The 22,437-nt window shown below is 43.6% G+C and overlaps 6 non-coding genes across 6 annotated transcripts; 2 read left to right on the top strand and 4 right to left on the bottom strand.

Annotated features, from left to right (window-relative positions):
* Positions 1–3,786: 3,786 nt before the first annotated feature.
* On the bottom strand, positions 3,787–3,858 carry trnag-ucc (transfer RNA glycine (anticodon UCC)). Its single transcript has one exon. It is a non-coding gene; the product is annotated as a tRNA-Gly (tRNA).
* An 8,254-nt stretch (positions 3,859–12,112) lies between these two features.
* trnak-cuu (transfer RNA lysine (anticodon CUU)) lies at positions 12,113–12,185 on the top strand. Its single transcript has one exon. It is a non-coding gene; the product is annotated as a tRNA-Lys (tRNA).
* A 78-nt stretch (positions 12,186–12,263) lies between these two features.
* trnal-cag (transfer RNA leucine (anticodon CAG)) lies at positions 12,264–12,347 on the top strand. The gene has a single exon. It is a non-coding gene; the product is annotated as a tRNA-Leu (tRNA).
* A 2,506-nt stretch (positions 12,348–14,853) lies between these two features.
* On the bottom strand, positions 14,854–14,926 carry trnav-aac (transfer RNA valine (anticodon AAC)). Its single transcript has one exon. It is a non-coding gene; the product is annotated as a tRNA-Val (tRNA).
* Positions 14,927–15,366: 440 nt separating this feature from the next.
* On the bottom strand, positions 15,367–15,440 carry trnan-guu (transfer RNA asparagine (anticodon GUU)). Its single transcript has one exon. It is a non-coding gene; the product is annotated as a tRNA-Asn (tRNA).
* Positions 15,441–21,866: 6,426 nt separating this feature from the next.
* On the bottom strand, positions 21,867–21,939 carry trnav-cac (transfer RNA valine (anticodon CAC)). The gene has a single exon. It is a non-coding gene; the product is annotated as a tRNA-Val (tRNA).
* Between the last annotated feature and the right edge of the window lie 498 nt (positions 21,940–22,437).

The following is a 22,437-nucleotide window of genomic DNA, read 5'->3' as shown; positions in this document are numbered from 1 at the left end:
TCTCACTGTTTAAAATGCACGGTGCTCTCACTGTTTTAAATGCACGGTGCTCTCACTGTTTATAATGCACGGTGCTCTCACTGTTTAAAATGCATGGTGCTCTCTCTGCCCATAATGCATGGTGCTCTCACTGTTTAAAATGCATTGTGCTCTCACTGTTTTAAATGCATGGTGCTCTCACTGTTTATAATGCATGGTGCTCTCACTGTTTATAATGCATGGTGCTCTCACTGCTTATAAAGCATGGTGCTCCCACAGTTTGTCATGCAGTGTGCTCTCATTGTTTAAAATGCATGGTGCTCTCACTGTATATAATGCTTGGTATCTCACTGTTTACAATGCATGGTGCTCTCACTGTTTTTAATGCATGGTGCTCTCACAATTTATAATGCATGGTGCTCTCACAGTTTAAAATACAAGGTGCACTGTTTAAAATGCACGGTGCTCTCACAGTTCAAAATACAAGGTGCACTCACAGTTTAAAATACAAGGTGCACTCACAGTTTAAAATACAAGGTGCTCTCACTGTTTAAAATGCACGGTGCTCTCACTGTTTATAATGCACGGTGCTCTCACTGTTTAAAATGCACGGTGCTCTCACTGTTTAAAATGCATGGGGCTCTCACTCTTTATAATGCATGGTGCTCACACTGTTTTAAATGCATGGTGTTCTCACTGCTTACAATGCATGGTGCTCTCAATGTTTATAATGCATGTTGCTCTCACTCTTTATAAAGCATGGTGCTCCCACTGTTTCTAATGCAAGGTGCTCTCACTGTTTATAATGCATATTGGTCTCACTGTTCATAATCAATGCTCCTCTCACTGTTTGTAATGCATGGTGCTCTCACTGTTTAAAATGCATTGGTCTCTCACTGTTGATAATGCATGGTCCTCTCACTGTTTAAAATGCATGGTGCTCTCACTGCTTATAATGCATGGCGCTCTCACTGTTTATAATGCATGGCGCTCTCACTGTTTATAATGCATGGCGCTCTCACTGTTTATAATGCATGGCGCTCTCACTGTTTATAATGCATGGTGCTCTCACTGGTTGAAATGCATGGTCCTCTCACTGTTTAAAATGCATCGTGCTCTCACTGTCTATAATGCTTGGTATCTCACTGTTTATAATGCATGGTGCTCTCACTGTTTAATGTGCATAGTGCTCTCACTGCTTATAAGGCATGGTGCACTCACTGTATATAATGCATGGTGCTCTCACTGTTTATAATGCATGGTGCTCTCACTGTTTATAATGCACGTTGCTCTCACTGTTTATAATGCATTGTGCTCTCACTGTTTATAATGCACAGTGCTCTCACTGTTTATAATGCATGGTGCTCTCACTGTTTATAATGCATTGTGCTCCTACTGTTTATAACGCATGGTGTTCTGACAGTTTATAATGCATGGTGCTCTCACTGTTTAATGTGCATAGTGCTCTCACTGCTTGTAATGCACGGTGCACTCACTGTATATAATGCATCGTGCTCTCACTGTTGATAATGCATGGTGCGCTCACTGTTTATCATGCATGGTGCTTTCACTGTTTATAATGCATCGTGCTCTCACTGTATATAATGCTTGGTATCTCTCTGTGTATAATGCATGGTTCTCTCACTGTTTATAATGCATGGTGCTCTTACTGTTTATAATGCATGGTGCTCTCACTGTTTATAATGCATATTGGTCTCACTGTTCATAATCAATGCTGCTCTCACTGATTATAATGCATGGTGCTCTCACTGGTTATAATGCATGGTGCTCTCACTGTTTATAATGTATGTTGCTCTCACTGTTTATAATGCATGGTGCTCTCACTGTTTATAATGCATGGTGCTCTCACTGTTTATAATGCACGTTGCTCTCATTGTTTATAATGCATGGTGTTCTCACTGTTTATAATACACGTTGCTCTCACTGTTTATCATGCATGTTGCTCTCACTGCATTCAATGCATTGTGCTCTCACTGTTTATAATGCTTTGTGCTCTCACTGCTTATAATGCACAGTGCTCTCACTGTTTATAATGCATGGTGCTCTCACTGTTTATAATGCATTGTGCTCCTACTGTTTATAATGCATGGTGTTCTGACAGTTTATAATGCATGGTGCTCTCACTGTTTAATGTGCATGGTGCTCTCACTGTTTATAATGCACGTTGCTCTCATTGTTTATAATGCATGGTGCTCTCACTGTTTATAATGCACGTTGCTCTCACTGTTTATCATGCATGTTGCTCTCACTGCATTCAATGCATTGTGCTCTCACTGTTTATAATGCTTTGTGCTCTCACTGCTTATAATGCACGGTGCTCTCACTGTTTATAATGCATGGTGCTCTCACGGTTTATAATGCATTGTGCTCCTACTGTTTATAATGCATGGTGTTCTGACAGTTTATAATGCATGGTGCTCTCACTGTTTAATGTGCATAGTGCTCTCACTGCTTGTAATGCATGGTGCACTCACTGTATATAATGCATGGTGCTCTCACTGTTTATCGTGCACGGTGCTCTCACTGTTTATCGTGCACGGTGCTCTCACTGTTTATCATGCGTGGTGCTCTCACTGTTTAAAATGCATGGTGCTCTCACTGTTTAAAATGCATGGTGCTCTCACTGTTTATAATGCATGGTGCTCTCACTGTTTACAATGCATGGTGCTCTCTCTGCTTATAATGCATGGTGCTCTCTCTGTTTATAATGCACGGTGCTCTCACTGTTTTAAATGCATCGTGGTCTCACTGTTCATAATCAATGCTGCTCTCACTGTTTGCAATGCATGGTTCTCTCACTGTTTATAGTGCATGGTGCTCTCACTGTTTATAATGCACGGTGCTCTTACTGTTTATAATGCATGGTGCTCTCACTGTTTATAATGCATATTGGTCTCACTGTTCATAATCAATGCTGCTCTCACTGATTATAATGCATGGTGCTCTCACTGTTTATAATGCATGTTGCTCTCACTGTTTATAATGTACGGTGCTCTCATTGTTTATAATGCACGGTGCTCTAACTGTTTAAAATGCATATTGGTCTCACTGTTCATAATCAATGCTGCTCTCACTGTTTGTCATGCATGGTGCTCTCACTTTTTTAAATGCATGGTGCTCTCACTGATAACAATGCATGGTGCTCTCACTTTTATAATGCATGGTGCTCTCACTTTTATAATGCATGTTGCTCTCTTAAAATCTATCGATCTCAGCTTTGAATATAACTCAACGACTGAGCATCCACAGCCCTCTGGGTTGTAGAGAATTCCAAAGATTCACAATCCTTCGAGTGAAGAAATGTTTCCTCATGTTGGTCCTAAATGGCCGACCCCTCATCTTGAGAGTATGAGCTCTCGTTCTTGACTCTCCCGCCAGGGGAATCAGACTCTCAGCATCCACACTGCCAAGCCGTCTAAGAATTTTATACATTTCAATGCGATCAACTCTCATTCTTCTAAACTCCAACCAATATTGTCCAATTTTGCACAATATTTCCTCATACTACAATTGCAGCAAGACCTCCTCACTCTTATATTCCAACACCCTTCCAAAAAAGGCTAACATATCATTTCCCTTCCTCACTCTCATTCGACCCTTGGCAAATCAGTATTTCCAGCATGTTTTTCCTCTTTTCCTTCGATAGGGAAAATAAATGAAGGTTGATAACATTTTACTGCAATTACACTCGATTCTGTCTTGGAAACAATTTCCAACTGAACTGCATCAAATTCGATTGTAAACTTAACAGTTTCTGATGGAAATAAACTAATAAGAACACTTAATTGCGATGGCCGGGAATCGAACCCGGGTCAACTGCTTGGAAGGCAGCTATGCTCACCACTATACCACCATCGCTGAAAATAATCAACATTAAAATAATTCCCAAACATCAGATCCTGAACAGACACTGCAGGCTGTTGGATTTTGTTCTTCATTTGAACTGGTTTCTGACGGATCCTTTCTCGCTCTGTTGCAGTTCCTGTTTCCGCCCAGTAGATTTAGCCAACCCCCAATCAATGGAAATTCCACACCAGCCAGTAATTCTTCACCTGATATCGGAATGAAGAGACAGTCGATACTTGCAATACTTGACCAGCTGGAAATACATTTTACCACAGCTCACATCAGCCATTGAGTAAAGTTAAATAATTCCATTAAATCATTACAGAGACCTGACTACCAACTGGGCAGGAATGGCAGCTTAATATTCAAGTCCATAAGAACTTTAAAAAGGACAGGGAAATAGGGAAAGGAGGAGGAGCAGCAATATTACTAAAGGTCAATATTACAGCAGTTCAAAGATAGAATATCAGTGAGGGTGAGCGGGCAGTGTAAACACTCTGAGAGAGACCCATCACAAGTGTCCCCACTGTACTCCTCCAGAAGGTATAAGAAGGGCGAGTGCGGGAGGATTTCTTCATTCTTTTTGAAAGTGTTTGTGAGATTGTGGAAATGTCTGGAAGAGGAAAAACCGGCGGTAAAGCTCTGTCCAAGGCCAAGTCTCGCTCATCCCGGGGCGGACTGCAGTTCCCTGTTACCCGTGTTCACAGGCTCCTGCGAAAGGGGAACTATGCTGAACGTGTGGGTGCCGGAGCCCCGGTCTATCTGGCTGCTGTGCATCGAGTATCTGACGGCTGAAATCCTCGAGCTGCCCGGCAACGCGGCCCGGGACAAACAAGAAGACCCGCATCATCCCCAGACACCTGCAGCTGGCCATCCGCAACGACGAGGAGCTCAACAAGCTGCTGGGACGGGTGACCATCGCTCAGGGTGTTGTCTGATATCCAGGCCGTGCTGATGCCGAAGAAAACCAGCATTGTGAGCTCCAAGAGCAAGTAAACCGGCCAAGGCTTAATCTGATAACCCAAAGGACAGGACCAACCTTATTGAAATCTTTGAAGAAGGAACAGAAAGTGTAGACAAGTTTAATGCAGTAGATGTGATATATTTGGGTTTTCCGAAGGCCTTCTATAATGTACCACATTGTAGACTCATGGCTAAGTTCGGAGCACGTGGAGTCAGGTCAGTTGGGTACAAAATTGAAAGCCGAGAATAGAGGTTAAGGGTCGCTACTCAGAGTGGCAAAACGTGGGAAGTGGAGTTCCAGGTGATGGGACCACTGTTCTTCACAATTTACATTAACGATTTGGATTCGGGAATCGGAAGTACAATTCCAAAATTTGTGGACGACACCAACTTGGGGGATTTAGTTAATACAAAGGAAGAAAGCATCAAAATGCAAGAGGGCATTAATAAACTTGCAGAATGAAGAATCAGGAGGTCACACACTGCTTGGATAATAAGAGTCTAAACGGGATAGAGGAGCAAAGGGATCTAGTGGTACAGATACACAAATTACTAAAAGTAACGACCCAGGTTAATCAGGTCATAAAAAGACAAATCAAACACTAGGATTCATTTCGAGAGGGATAGAGTTGAAAAGCAAAGAAGTCATGTTAAACTTGTACAGAACCTTGTTTAGACCAGACTTGGAATACTGCGAACAGGTCTCGTCTCCATATTATAGACATAGGGGCATTGGAGAAGGTGCAAACAAGATTCACAAGAATGATTCCAGAAATGAGAGGATATTCTTATCAGGAAAGGCTGAACAGACTGGGTCTCGTTTCACAAGAAAAGAGAAGGCTGAGGGTTGATCTGATCGAGGTTTTTAAGATAATGATAGGGTTTGTTCGGATAGATGTAGAGAAAATGTTTACACTTGTGGGGAGTCCAAAACTTCAGGTAATAAATATAAAATATTCACTAATAAATCAAATAGGGAATTCAGGAGAAATTGCTTTACCCAGAGAGTGGTTAGAATGTGGAACTTGGAACTACGAGGTTGTATCTGAGGCAAATAACAGAGGGACATTTAAGGGGAAGATAGATCAGCACATGAGGGAGAAAGGAATAGAAGGATATGCCGATAGGGTTAGATGAAGTAAGGAAGGAGGAGGCTCATCAGCAGCATAAACGCTGGCATAGATTAGTTGGGCAGAATGGCCTGTTTCTGTGCTGTAGGTTCAATGTAACTCGATGTAAAGGCTCTTTTCAGAGCCACCCTCTGTATCTGTGAAAGGACTGGTGACTGTCTGAAGGGAAACGCGAATATCATGCTACCAGTGTGGCTTTGAGCTGCTTTTGTTTCGTTGTGGACGAGATGAGGAATTAATGGGACTGGAGTCGGGGCAGTGACCACAGTCCGGTACTTTAAACGGTGACTTATAGATCCCAGCCCACACATCACCAGGTTTCTTGTATTTATTTAAACTACTTGCCATGCTGGGCTCGTAAAGAATCACCAGAACTGCTCGACTAACCTTTCTACATCTGTGGAATTCAGCGCTTCGCTCCGTTTCTGTTCTATTTTGTTGGATTATTTACATAACGCATCAAACTCACTGGGGAATCACTGAAATGTAACTCTGTACAGAAACAAATAACAGTGAATTGCTTGGTGCCCAGGAGATCAGGAACATGACTCGCCTTTCGTCCTGTTAACGAGTAAACCGTGTTTAGAGTCCACCGACCCGCTTTGGTTCCATATGGGGGATTAAACAGAGAAATCGGGAGGGGAGGAGACAGTCAGAGTGACAGAGCGGAGAGTGGCCTCTGATCTTCCAGCTCCACCTCCAGTTCTCTCCATCCGACAGTTTCAAACCGTTTATCGATAATAGAACCGAACCTCAGCGCTCCGCACAAACCCTGACAGACCCGGGCTTCATATTCAAGGATTCCCAAAACCCGAAGCTTTCAAATAAGCCCCGTTACAATGAGAAATCGTTAATATTCCTGCCTAAATTCAGTCCATTCAATAACAAGTCAACTCGGCTCCTCCATTTCAGTCTGTTTCCCTGTTCTATCTCCCCACACATCCCCTCCCAGACGGGTTCAGCGTTTCACAAACACCTTATTCCAGCTTATTTGGAGAATCTCATCTGCTGGGGTTTGAGTTATGACGCGGAGTTTCTCCGCCAGTGTTACCGTCTCACAGAGACTCTCGCCCTGAATCTGTGAAAAGATTATGACCATGAACTGGGACTGGAGCCGAAACATCCCCAGTTACAGTGAGGCCCGGCCCGGACATCTCATTCTCTCTATTTTATATCAGACAGTATCCCACTTTCATGTCCAGCAATAGAGAGAGAGAGAGACAGTATCAGTCTTACACTTCCGATCTGTGTCCAAATCACGCTCAATAACAGTATCCACCTTCATATACAGGACCAGAGAGAGAGAGAGGGAGGCAGACACGGTGATAGAGACAGAGAGAGCGGTGAGACACAGTGACAGACAGACGTTAACAGTATTAGTTCCAGACTGACCGGGAAAGTGCCGTTTTATCCAGAAAGATCGCGTTGGAGAGACAGAAGATGCAATCACATCTCTCACTGATATTGTACAAGGGTCAGAAACACTATTAATCCCACACTCAGGGACAGTACAGAGAGGGACAGAAACAATGGGTCACATTTAACCCTCTAATGCCTGTTGTACTATCTGCAGTTTTACAGCTCAGGGCTGTTCGATATTACTCTCAGTGACCTACAGTTTCACTCCGGTTAAATTAATCTGCGACTGTTGCTGCCTGATATTAACCCTACACGGTCCCAGCAAATACACCGACTCCCACTTTCCTCCCATGTTTCTCCAGGATTGGTTTGAGAAATCCTCTCTCAGTCACACATTATAGGGGCCATTAATGAAGAGAATCCATTGGCTGATTTCACAGCCGCTCACGTTATCTCTGAAAGGCTCTTTACCATCAAAAGACCCCGAGAGAAACAGCAGGGATGGAAACATCTAGTTTAATAGTTGGAGATTGTAAAGTCAGTCTGGATTCCAGCGTTAGGCACTGGTGGAATCCCATCTGTTTCCCATTCTGGTGCCTGTTCCTGCACTGCCTGTGGACCCCATTCCCTCTGACCTTTCCCCCAGACCCACTTCCTTTGCTCAGACTCGGAAAAATTCCAATTGGGGAAAGTTGCCATCGATTTTTGGATTGGGAATTGTGGGCGCCATTCCCTCAGTGAGTGGAAGAAGATGGTTTAAAACAGCCGGGAATGGAGAGATCACGGCCCCCGGGGGAAGGGAGCAAAGAGCAGCCTCGTTACAGCAGCTCATCGCTTCGGGACCGTGTCCGCAGATGGGCTCAGAGATCGGCATTGAGTCCGGGGGAAGTTCAGGGGGAGTCCGGGGGCTGTTTGCAAGAGGCGGAGTGGATCAGGAACTGGTCCCGGAACATGGAGTGAGAGGGGGGAAGGGAGAGGTCATTCTCGGGCTGTGTGTGGACAGGGTGTGTCCAGGGGAAGGGAGAGTGAATGGGAAGAACCTGCTATTAAAATCATTGCTGCTTTCTCTCCCCAAACCAGTAGTGAATGGTCCTGGTTTAGTTCCAGCCTCACCCTGTTTATTGTTATTGGACAGTGAAGAGTGGAAACAGAGCCGGACAGTAAGGATGTGGGGAGTTATACAAAGAGCATCTATTGCAGGCATCAGGTGAGAAGTGTGAAGGACACATTTTAAACAGCGGCTGTTTGGTTTCCGTTGAACGGTTAGTCCCATGGGAGAGGGGATTTGAAACCTGACCTGTGCAAAGGTCCCTGCTACATCGGGTCGTCCCATTCATGGATCGGTGCAGGGGTTGGGCCGTGTCTGGATGTCATTAAATTGTTGTAAAACAGCCCAACACACCTGGTATGCAGAAGCTGAGTGCTGCAGTACTGCAGTGGAGTCAGACACTGACACTGTTTGTATCACTGGATTTCATTTGTGGATATTCAAAATGATCATTAACAGAGATATTAAACTGATCACTTCTGTCTTTTCTACCTCACCTGTTCCTGAGTAACAAGAGATCATTTTCTTTCTCCAGGCAAACCCTTGAACGATCCAGAATAAATGTGATGCTTCCTCCACCCGAGGCAGAAGGAACAGTGCAGCCAGCTCCTTCTCACACACAGTAAGTATATTATCACTCACAGAGCACAGAGACACAGACAGGTCATCAGTTCCACAGTCACAGACAGCAGAAGTAGTCAGTCCCACACTGATCACAATTTCCAGAGACACATTTTCAACCCAACAGTCAAGCAGAGTAGGTGAGGCTGACACTGTTCCATTCCCCCCGAACTCAGTCCCGCTGACAGGTAGATACAAAAATCCCAGTCCAAAATCACACACTCAGAGTGAAAGGCACTGTGTCAATCTCACAATAGAGCAACATTAGCTACGAATTAAATACCAGATAGAAATCACACATGGTACCCGATTCAAAGGTACAGAATGAATCCCAATAATGTACCCCGAGATTCAAATTGAATACTAGCCCAGAACTCTCACACACATGACTTTAATCCATGGAATATCCATTCGAAATGTGTATCATATGATACAAATTGCACACAAGTCCAAAACTCAGGCAGAGTATCAGATTGAGAAATATTGAAAGATAGTAAACCTGAGAGACAAATTAGATACCTGTTCAGAATGAACTCGTAGAATGAGATTTAAAGATAGAGTATCAATTCTATTAGTGCAGACTGAGATACACATTACATACCAGTCCAAAAATCTCATACAATATTAGACTGAAAGATACGGTATCAATTCCATTTCTACAGACTGATCTACACATTACATACCAATTCAAAAATGTCACCTTATCAGTTTTAAAGATACATTATCATCCACAACAGTACTCACAGAGATACAGATTTAATAGTACTCCAAAAAGCACACAAATAATCTGGTTAAAACCTCCAGCATCAAATCCGAAAGTATGTCCATATTTACCAATTAAACAAGGAGTAAAACTATTTAAAGATTGAGATATAAAAGCTGCAATATTGAACACCATAATTTAATCTGAGAGAATAATTACGTACAGATACAGAATGAATCTCACATTCAGAGACAGTACCAGAGACACACAGACACAGAATGACTCCAACTCTCACAGATGCAGAACGAATCCCAAACTCACATACAGTACAAGAGACTGACAGACACACAGTTAATCCCACACTCACACACAGTGCCAGAGACTGACAGGTACAGTATGAATCCCACACTAACATGCAGTATGAGTAACTGCATATATAGGATGAATTCAACTCCCACATACAGTACTGGAGATTGTATATACAGAATGAATCCCACAATCACATGCAGTATGAGTAACTGCATATATAGGATGAATTCAACTCCCACATACAGTACTTGAGACTGTATATACAGAATGAGTCCCACAGTCACATGGAGTACCAGAGACTGACAGATACCGAAAGAATCCCACACTAACACACAGTTTTATATAAAGAATTAATCACAAACTCTCACACACACTGCTGACAAGATACAGAATCAATTCCAAACTCACACACAGTATCAGAGAGTGACAAGATACAGAATGAATCCCACATTCACACACAGTACCAGAGACTGACAGATACAGAATAAATCCCACACTCACACACAGTACCAGAGACTGACAGATACAGAATGAATCCCACACTCACACACAGTACCAGAGACTGACAGATACAGAATGAATCCCACACTCACACACAGTACCAGAGACTGACAGATACAGAATGAATCCCACATTCACACACAGTACCAGAGACTGACAGATACAGAATGAATCCCACACTCACACACAGTACCAGAGACTGACAGATACAGAATGAATCCCACATTCACACACAGTACCAGAGACTGACAAATACAGAATGAATCCCACACTCACACACAGCACCAGAGACTGACAGATACAGAATGAATCCCACACTCACACAAAGCACCAGAGTCTGACAGATACAGAATGAATCCCACATTCACACACAGTACCAGAGACTGACAGATACAGAATGAATCCCACACTCACACACAGTACCAGAGACTGACAAATACAGAATGAATCCCACACTCACACACAGCACCAGAGTCTGACAGATACAGAATGAATCCCACATTCACACACAGTACCAGAGACTGACAGATACAGAATAAATCCCACACTCACACAGTACCAGAGACTGACAGATACAGAATGAATCCCACACTCACACACAGTACCAGAGACTGACAGATACAGAATGAATCCCACACTCACACACAGTACCAGAGACTGACAGATACAGAATGAATCCCACACTCACACACAGTACCAGAGACTGACAGATACAGAATGAATCCCACACTCACACACAGTGCCAGAGACTGTCGCAGCATGAAATGGTCCTTATCAAAGTCACAAATGATACCCTAAGTGACTACCACCTTGAAAAACTATCCCTCCTCATCCTTCTCAAATACAATATCTCACCGTGCTGTTATGCTGTTAGACTAGTTTCCTCTCTCTGCTCTTATTTGGAATATGTTGCTTTTCTGTCTGACAACACTTGGTATCATCGTATTATGTTAGTCCACAAGAGGAGATCATTCGGCCCATCGTGCCTGTGCTGGGTCAAACACACGTATTCGTTCAAAATTCATTCAGAGATGGATTGAGTGCTTTGTTATCAGAAAATTGCCTGAACCCCCACAGTCTACAGTTTTCCTCCTCGCTATCAACGACACGGTCAATTTTTGTGTCACCGGCAAATTTCTTAATCATGCCCCCGACGTTTAAGTCCAAATTGTTAATGTATACCACAAAAAGCATAGGACCAAGTACGGAGCCCTGCAGCACCCAACTGGAAACAGTCTTCCAGCCACAAAAAACACCCGTCGACCATTACCCTTTGCTTCCTGCCACTGAGCCAATTTTGGCTCCAATAAGCCACATTCCCTTGGATCCTATGGGCCTTTACTTTTTTGACCAATCTGCCATGTGGGAATTTTTCAAAAGCCTTGCGAAAATCCATGTCGACTGCATCAATTGCGCTACCCTCATCGATCCTCCTTGTCACCTCCTCGAAAAATTCAATCAGGTTAGTCAGACACGACCTCCACTTAAAAAATCCATGCTGACTGTCCTTGATTCGTCCGTGCCTTTCGGAGTGACAGTTGATCCTGTCACTCAGAATTGATTCCAATAATTTGAAATGGAGTCTTTCTCCTGCTTGCTGCAATAATAGATAAGGCGGTGATGTACCATCAGGCCCGGCTAGCTCAGTCGGTAGAGCATGAGACTCTTAATCTCAGGGTCGAGGGTTCGAGCCCCACGTTGGGCGAGTATCATTTAAAACTTTTATGTTGCGTTCACTGGCCAACGGTGCAGAATTGATGCATAATGAAACGTTAAATTTGTAGTCAGGATGGCCGAGCGGTCTAAGGCGCTGCGTTCAGGACGCAATCTCTTCCGGTAGGCGTGGGTTCGAATCCCTCTTCTGACATTGCTTATTTTTACGAAGTCGTGAAAATATTTTATTTGTGGATTGGGCTGCAGCTGATTTTTAGACCAAGTTGATTTGCTCCTCCCACAAAAGCAACTGGCTTTTTCATGGAAATGTGACTTGAGAAGTTTCAAACGGTGATATGTTTGACATATTAATGACCTGGACAAAGAAATAGAACAGCAGTGGGAAACATTTAAAACGGTGATAAATAGAGTCCAGGAGAAATATATCCCACTAAAAAGCAAGAACAAACTAGCCAGAAATGACACACCAGGGATGAATAAAGAAACAAGGGCAAAATTTAAACTGAAGAAAAGGGCACACACTAGCCAATAAAGGAGAGAGGGGAATGTGATAAGACTGGGAAAGAAGTCTGAAGATCTATTGGAAAGGCAAAAAAGGAATATCAAAAAAAGCAAAGTATTCGAGACACATCAACAGCCAAAGAAAATTTAGGATAGGAATATTTGCACGAAGTGATTTTTAGGTAGTCGCCTTTAAATGTTTCAAAGGCGACTGCGAATTTATGATCGTCTGGCCATTTCACCAGCCGTGTTGAAAACAAAACATGTCTCTTAAGGGGAGTCTATAACGAGGGGGCATAGATTTAAGGTGAGAGGGGAGAGATACAAAAGGGTCCAGAGGGGCAATTTTTTCACTCAAAGGGTGGTGAGTGTCTGGAACGAGCTGCCAGAGGCAGTAGTAGAGGCGGGTACAATTTTGTCTTTTAAAAAGCATTTGGACAGTTACATGGGTAAGATGGGTATAGAGGGATATGGGCCAAGTGCAGGCAATTGGGACTAGCTTAGTGGTATAAACTGGGCGACATGGACATGTTGGGCCGAAGGGCCTGTTTCCATGTTGTAACTTCTATGATTCTATGATTCTATGATTCTATGATAATAGGGCCACTAAGGGAGACACACGACAAACTCACAGGCAATGACAGCGAAATGGCAGAAATATTAAATAATCACTTTGCTTCAGTATTTACCAGGGAGACTCGTATTGTGGGCATGACAGTAGAAGAAGAGATCAAAAAGATATGTAAAGACATTTAAGATCGAAAGGGGGGAGATAATTGATAAACTAATCAATCTTAGAGAGGACATTTCCTGTTAGGTGCCTAACCAGAGTTTCAAACCGCTCAGCCACGCTAATTTCCGTATTACTGTTCAGGAGCTCATTTCACAGGGACACGATTACTGCGCTCCATTTAGGGAGGCTCAGTGAAAGGCGGAAATTGATCTATTAATAGAATCATAGAATAAGATAGCGCCATTCAGCCCATCGTGCCAGTGCCAGCTCTCTGAAAGAGCTGTCCAGTTCGTCCCACTCGCGTGCTGTTTCCCCATAACCCTGAAAAAGTTTGATCCAAGCGTTTATCCAATTCCCTTTTGAAAACTGTGAGTTGAGAAAAACAATATTGAAAGGGGTGCTGGGGCCTCTGCAGCGTCGATGTAGAGTGTGTGATGATTGAAGTTATCAAGATGGTTGCTTTACACATGGTATGTTGTGCAATCATCCTGAAATATCTTCAATATCCAATACAAATTGAATTGCAAACCTGACGGACAAACACTGGAAAACAAGTCACGAGTGAACGCAAATCATCTCGGACCCGTTTTTAGCCTCACGGCACTTCAAATAAAGTGAAATAACTTTGCATTGAAAAGATTTGGAACTTGCATCTATGTCTTTATCTGTTCCATTTCTTAAAGTTGCTGGCGTCTGATGATGGACACGCCTCTGCTCCCTCTATTGAACAAGAAAGGAGGTGTTTGACGTTGACGGGACCTGTTGGTTATGAGCTCATCCTTTGCATTGAGTGGGTTCGCGTCCTTGAAACGGCGTCAACTTTAGCCCAGCGGTGAACTTCGCAACAAACAAGTTCATCACCGTCTCACCGCGGGCACTGACTGACACGTTTATCGTTATTTCTTTCAGACCGAAATAAATAGGAACCGTGATTTTAAATTTGCACGAAGTGATTTTTAGGTAGTCGCCTTTAAATGTTTCAAAGGCGACTGCGAATTTATGATCGTCTGGCCATTTCACCAGCCGTGTTGAAAACAAAACATGTCTCTAACTTTCGCGTCTTTTTTCGAAAGGCAAAAAACATATTTCCCATGACCTCTGAAGGATGGACAAGTACATTTCAGAAAGCAGAAGCAAGTTCACCAGCCTTTTAATCCGGAGTCAGACCTTTGCGCCGCGCACTCTGAAGACAGGATCCTGGATGTTATTATATTTTTTGAATGTTTCTCAAACACCGTTTCATATATTGGTTGAATGGATGAGGCTTATCAAATCTCCGCCAGATCCCACCGGTAATGAGACAGCATTGGAAGCAGCCTTCACCCCCAATATCACGCTGGCATTCATCGCCTGCTCTCAGCGGACTGCATTAACAGGGCTTGGAGATATGGACTTTGTTCACATTTAATCACCAATGTGAATCGTTAAATATTTAATCATTTTTAATGGGGACAACGTTTCAAAATATTTCCGCCCGGTTTCGAACCGGGGACTTTTCGCGTGTTAGGCGAACGTGATAACCACTACACTACGGAAACCTGACAGCTCCAGCCTCGTGATAGGGATATAACCCCTCAGCCAAACTAATTTCCGTATTACTGTCCAGGAGCTCATTTCACAGAGATACATTTACTGCGCTGTATTTCGGAAGGCTGCAGAGAAGGATCGGTGACGATGGTCAGTCAGGGAATCCCAGAGCATCGCGCCCACACAAACATTTCACTGTTTTTTTTTCATGTGCCTGATATCCGACCGCAGTGTAAATTATGGCGAATCAGGCATGCTCAGATGACATTGTTCACAGAGTGTTTTCTTGCAGCCAAATCACACATTAGAAAACTTGAAATGAGATTAAGAGATCGGAGCCATTTAAAGTGCTCCCAGTTACTGCTGATCAGGAATTGAAACCTGGCACCGGCTTCAGTGCGATCAGAATGAGGCAATGAATCCAAAAGTGGGACGAAAAAGGTGCAATTTTCGTCCCTGGGTGGGCTCGAACCACCAACCTTTCGGTTAACAGCCGAACGCGCTAACCGATTGCGCCACAGAGACCGTCTGGTCCTTTTTCTTGCAAGATACACTAAAGCAGCGTGTCACCGAGCCAAAGTTACATGTTGCAGCCACAGAAATGCAATTATCCACTATCAGTGTTACTTTTCCAGAAATAAAGGATGGGACATTGTTTGTGGAAACATGGGAACGGTCTGGTCTCGCTCACAGCGTCGATATCACCGACAACCAGCTCTCCTGCAACCGGCGCGCCCACCGGTGCTTTGTCTGTTGGTTCGTTGCACTGTGGGAGATCCTTCGCCACACTGACTGCAGCGGTTTAAAAAGCCGGCTCACCACCACCTTCTCAAGGGCTTTTTGGGATGGGCAATAAATGCCGGCCTCGCCAGCAACGCCCACATCCCATGAACGAATAAAAAGAAAATATTCTGAGCGTCCTGATGCTGATGTCAGGTTTTGATCCCTGATCTGCAGTAACTGGGAGCTGAAATATTAATTGTACCGAATGCAAACACTCCCTGATATATTTAACACTCTTACATGCCTTCCCTGCTGGCCTCGTCGTTCGGCTTCGGTGTTTTCATCACGGCGGCCTGGGTTGGGAATATGCTGTTACAAAAAAGAATTGCCAATTTTGTCGAATCACAGCAAACTTACGGCACAAAAGCAAGCCATTCGGCCCATCCTGTCCGCACCGGCCGGAAATGAGCTACCCAGCCGAATGCCACTTTCCAGCACTCGGTCTTTCACCTTGTAGGTTACGCCACTTCAAGTGCATATCCAAGTATTTTTTTAAATGTCACGACGGATTCTGCCTCGACCACCCAGTCAGGCAGTGAGTTCCAGACCCCTACCACCCTCTGGGTGAAAAAAATTCTCCTCAGCTCCCCTTAAATCCTTCCACCAATCATTTAAAATCTATGCCTCCAAGTTATTAACCTCCCTGCTAAGGTAAATAGGTCCTTCGCCTCCACTCTGTCTGGGCCCTTCATAATTTTGTACACCTCAATTAAATCACCACTCAGCCTCCTCTGTTCCAAAGAAAACAACCCCTGACTATCCAATCTTTCCTCACAGCCAAAATTCTCCAGCCATGGCAACCTCCTCGTAAATCTCCTCTGTACCCTCTCTAGTGCAATCGCAGCTTTTTTGACCAGTCTGTCATTTGGGACCTTGTAAAAGCCTTGCTAAAATCCATGTAGACGACATCAAAGTACTCCAGGTGTGTTCTCACCAAAGCCCTATTTAATTGCAGCAAGACTTCCTTACTCTTATACTCCAACCTCCTTTCAAAAAGGCCAACATACCATTTTTCTTCCTAATTGATTGCTGTTCCTGCATGTTAACTTTCTGTGATTTGTTTACAAGTTCACCAAACTCCCTCTGAATACCGACATTTATTGGACTCTCACCTTTTAAAAAATATTCTGCTTTTCTATTCTTCCTACCAAAGTGGACAATTTCACATTTTCCCACTTTATCCTCCAACTGCCACCTTCTTACCCAATCACTTAACCTGTCGACCTCCCTTTGCGTCCTCCTCACGGCTTACTTTCCAACCGACCTTTGTATCATCAGCAAACTTAGATACATTGCACTCGGTCCCCTCATCTCAGTCATTAATATAGATTGTAAACAGCAATTGCAACTTAAATTGTCCGCCCAGGATCGAAAGCAGGGCCGTTCGCGTGTAAAGCGAACTGGTAACCGCTGCTGACTTATACTGGGCAGAGGGGAACTGACCAGTCACCTCTCTCTGCTCTGATTGGGACATTTTTACTTCTCTTTAAACAACATCTCTCCTGTCCCACACTAAAATCATGGACCAGAATCATAGACTATTACAGCACAGAAGGAGGCCATTCGGCCGTGTTGCCGTGCCTACTCTTTGAAAGAGCTGTCCAATTTAGTCCAAAAAACCCAGCCTTTTCCCCGTAACCTTGCAAATCAGTTCTCTTCAAGTACCTGTCCAATTGCCTTTTGAAAGTTCCTATGAAAGCTGCTTCCACCACCCTTTCAGGGAGTGGCTACCAGATCGGAACAACCCTCTGTGTGAAAAAAAAAATCTCCTCATTTCCCCTCTAGTCCTAAAAGCTCACAATCCTTCTCCACGGATGCCTTTTTACTAACATTTCATTCATCAAAACCAAACAAGATACTCTGGAAAATGTCTTCATTTTCAAGTAATTAATGTTCCGAAGGAGCTCCCTAATTTCCCTCCCCTTTATGAATCAGATCATTCTCATCCGGATCTTTTTCCACATGAACCGGCCTCCCCTCCCAGGGGCTGAGTTCAGAATCTTCGAAGGATACAGCTCAGAAGCAGGCCATTCGGGCCATCGCGCCCGTGCCTTATCCAACAAACCATGTACCAGATTCTCCTGAATTCCAGGGTGTGGAACGAAAGCGAACAACAAAAGCCCTGACATTCGACCGTGGAGGTACAGGCAATTCTGTGACAAACCGGTTTGTCTTTTTCCCGGTTTTTCCCTGTCTATCTGACTGCGTTTATCTCTGTGTGTGTGGAGCTGCAGGCTGATTTTGAATTCATAAGTGTGTTTGTGTATGTTTCGTGCAATAAATAAATGAGTGAATCAGACGCTTCTCTCCCTGACACTGGGGAACTAGTGAGGCAGAATTCAGAGCAGGGTTCTGTTTATTGTGAAAAAGGGAATGCAATATGAATTCCGGAATTATTCAGAATTCTACCAGCGCTAAAACCAAATGCGACCCCCGCCGTGATTTAAATACGCAGCTTTCTGATTTAGATTCAGACGCGCTAACGTTGCGCTACGAGGTCTGATGGTAGCGATCGGGTTATTTACCTTTATGAAAGTTTCTCATGCACCATTTCATTTATTTCAGATTTCCAAATCCCGCCCACTCCCACCGGGTATCAGGCAGCCTCAGAAGCAGCCTTCACCTGTCCGCGGCAGCATGACTGCAGCAAATCCAATGACACACACCCGGAACCCAGAATCATCACATCACAGGAAAGGAACTGCTCAAAATAAATAACAGGACCGGCAGCATCTGAAAAAACGCTGAGACTTTCGGTGTTTGGACTTTGTTCAGGACTGCGAACAGGACGGTGTGAAAATTTAAACAATGGATGTGCATAAATGGATGTCATGCTTCTTTATAAATTGAGTGTTTAAGTTATGTGTGCCATTTATAAATTTATTTTGATTATTTTTACAATATGATATATCTTGTTATAAATATATATGATTGCACCTGTGACACTTATAAATACATTTGGGTGTAACTGCTTGGTGGTTATCATTATATCTCTGTGTATCTGTGTTATGTATTTGTGTGTAATGAAAAGTAAGACATAGAGAAATAAATATCCAGAAAATACATTTACAATATATACCCCACAAAAAAGGAATAACTAAAAGATATATCTAAATAGATTTGTAAGCAGCAGTCATGAAATGCATTTACATCTTACAAATCAGAAATATATTTTCAATCTAACACGGCTGCAGCCCAATATATTTATAACCATCTGTTGACAATGTATAAGTCGGGTTTATGGTTATCGAGTGGTTAGAATTCGGCGCTTTCAGCACTATGGCCCGGGTTTGATTCCCGGTCAGCGCATTTGTTTTTACAAAACAGTTCACTTAATTACGCAAAATTATACAAGTCTCTTAGATGATTCTTTCAATTACCATTAATAAACCCACAACTTTCTGGTTCACACTGAACGAAATGCTAACAAGTTTGCCGAGTAAATGTCGAAACGACGCGAACTTCTCTGACTTTCATCCCTTCTCATTTTACGCACTTTATTTTTGGAGTCTGCTTCAAAGTGTTCAGTGGTGATGAGACGAGGAATCTGGTGCAGCCGTTGTTGAATGTGAAAGGATTGCAGCCCAATTTACACGAGAGAAAGCTCGTGCCTGGAGGTTTGTGAGGAGCAAGTTCCAGCAAATTGTTTCTGTCCCGGGATTAAACCGGGAGTTTTTCGCGTGTGACGCCAACATGATAACCATTACACCACGAAAACACCTATTTAGTCCAGCCCAGGTCAGATGGAAGTGTTAAGGGAGAAAGTGAACTGCTGACTCCCACTTCTGGGGGATATCCCAAAGCGCTTGATAGAGGTGTAATCAAAAACATGGAATCATGGAATCGCAGGAGTCCATTCGGCCCATCGTGCGTTGGCCAGCTCTTTAAAATAAATGGTGCAATTTTAAAGGGGGTGCAGGAACAGAGAGACCTGAGGGTATACGTACACAAATCTTTGAAGGTGGCAGGACAAGTTGAAGAGATTGTAAACGAAAACGTATTCGGAATCGTTGACTTTATTAATAGAGGCATAGAGTACAAAAGCAAGGAACTTATGCTGAACCTTTATAAATCACTGGTTAGACCCCAGCTGGCCATCACACAATACTGCCCACCACACTTTAGGAAGGATGTCAAGGCCTTGGAGAGGGTGCAGAGGTGATTTACTAGAATGGTGCCAGGGATGAGGGATTGCAGTGAGGTGGAGAGACTGGAGAAGCTGGGGTTGTTCTCCTTAGAGCAGAGACGGTTAAGGGGAGATTTAACAGGGGTCTTCAAAATCATGAACGGTTTTGATAGAATAAATAAGGAGAAACTATTTCCAGTGCCAGAAAGAATGGTAACCAGAGGACACAGATTTAAGGTAATTGGCAACAGAGGTGAGATGAGGAGAATGTTATTACGCAGCGAGTTGTCATGATCTGGAATGCACTGCCTGAAAGGTTGGTGGAAACAGATTCAATAATAACATTCAAAGGGGAACTGGATAAATACTTGAAGGGGAAAATTTTGCAGGGCTGTGGGGAAAGGGAAGGGGAGCGGGTCTAATTGGATAGCTCTTTCAAAGAGTTGGCGCAAGCACGATGGGCCGAATGGCCTCCCTCTGTGATGTTTCCATGCTGAGATTCGATGTTATGGAGGATTGTCTGATGCAGTGGATATTCGGGGCAGAGGACCAAGTGGGGATTGAGCTCGACGGCAAGTGTATACAGTTCGTTCAAAGGACTGAAGCCGATGGTTTCATTCTTCCCGTCGTTTAGCAGCAGGAAATTACTCGGCCATGCAGGCGACTTTTTTTGTCTTCATTCATGGGATGTGGGTGTCAATGGCAAGGTCAGCATTTATTGCCCATCCCTAATTGCTCTTGAGAAGGTGCTGGTGAGTCGCCTTCGTGAACTGCACCTTTCATTGACTGTGTCATTGACATTTTCTGGATAGAGAGAAACTATTTCCGCTGGTTGGGGATTCTAGGACTTGGGGGCACAGTCCAAAAATTAGAGCTACATCTTTCAGGAGTGAGATTTGAAAACATTTCCACACACAAAGGATGGAACAAGTTTGGAACTCTCTTTCCCTAACGGCAATTGATGTTTGCTTAATTGCAAATTTTAAATCTGAGATCGATAGCTTTTTGCCAAAAGAACGTATGAAGGGATAAGGGCCAAAGGCAGGTATATGGAGTTCGATCACAGTTCAGCCATGATCTTATCAAATGGCGGAGCGCACTCGATGGGCTGAATGGCCTACTCTAATTCCGATGGTACATTTCCCCAAGTGTCTGCTCTCTCCATAGTTGCGACCTTGTGTTTAAAGCATATTTTCGTTTAAAGGTTGGTTTAGGGATGAGCCGGTGGGCGTCAAAACGTGCCGTGGATCGAGACCGGGTTGGTTATTGCGGGAAGAGCAAATCAACTGGGCCGAAAAATCAACTGCAGCTCAAGCAAGAAATAAAATAGGAGTCAAAGTAACCAATGTCGGAAGTGGGAAGGAGACTGCGACCTGAAAGCAGTGCCTTAGACCGCTCGGCCATCCTGACGGATAAATAGCACTTTGCCTCGCCACCCTTTCCACATTGAGACCCCCCCGGAGAAAGGTTCATTCACTCGAGTGCTTGGTGATATAAATGCTGCTGGAAAGGCTCGGTGAGCGGGATGCCACCTCCCCGGGTTTTCCTGAGCCTATTGTACTTTATTCCTATTTAATGACGGGAATATTCGCAATCAGTAGCCAAAAAGGATTAAAAGCTGAATCACAGAGAAATGGAAATCCTCGTTAAATCTGATAATGCTGTAAGTAAAACTCGCTGGTGGTCCAGTGGTTAAGATTCGCCGCTTTTACCACTGCGGCCGGGGTGCGATTTCCAGCCAGAAGAGCAACTTTTGAACACTTGTTATATTAATCGCATGGAAGAAAAAAAAAACAATATTTTTGTTATTCACCATTAATTAACCGATAACGTTATTTTGCAGAATGAAAGGCCACTGAGGGATGTTGGAAAAAGTTTAATAATGTCTTTTGTGCGATGAACTTTTTATTCTTTCTCATTTTACACACTGTATTTTGAAGGGCTCCGTTTAAAATGTTCAGTGCTCGTGAGACCACGAATTTGTGTCGAACTGAACAAAACAGGCTCTTTCACAGAGGACAGAAAAATGTGCCCCAAAATAATGTTCCCGCCCGGGATTGAACCGGGAACCTTTCGCGTGTGAGGCGAACGTGATAACCACTACACTACGGAAACCTCTGATCTGGTTACCAGCCAGAAGTTAGAATGACTGCATTGATTCTCATTCATAACTATTCACTTGATCGAAGTTGCACAAGTCACAAAAGAAAAATGTTCATTTCAAAGTTATTAAACTCCCAAATGTGGCCTGCCTTGTTTGGACAGGGGTTGACCCAGACGTCACAGCCTCAACAAAGCATTTTCTCAACATTTCCATTGGGAACAGGAGGAGGCCATTCAGCCCATTGAACCTGTTCCGCCCTTCAATTAGATCAGAGATGATGTGAACCTCAAATCAATTTATCCGCCTTTGCTCGCTATCCGTCGATACCCTTACCCAACAAAAATCTATCGATCTCAGTCTTGAAAGCTTCAATTGACCCCCAGCATTCACAGCCTTTTGGGGGACAGGGTTCCAGACTTCTACTGCCCTTTGTGTAAAAAAGTGCTTCCTGATTTCGAACCTGAATAGCATGGTTCTAATTTTAAGATTATGTCCCCCTCGTTCTTGAT

This window comes from Heptranchias perlo, unplaced genomic scaffold, assembly GCF_035084215.1.
Source record: "Heptranchias perlo isolate sHepPer1 unplaced genomic scaffold, sHepPer1.hap1 HAP1_SCAFFOLD_63, whole genome shotgun sequence".
Taxonomy (NCBI): Eukaryota; Metazoa; Chordata; class Chondrichthyes; order Hexanchiformes; family Hexanchidae; genus Heptranchias; species Heptranchias perlo.
This window is presented reverse-complemented; position numbering and strand designations above follow the sequence as displayed.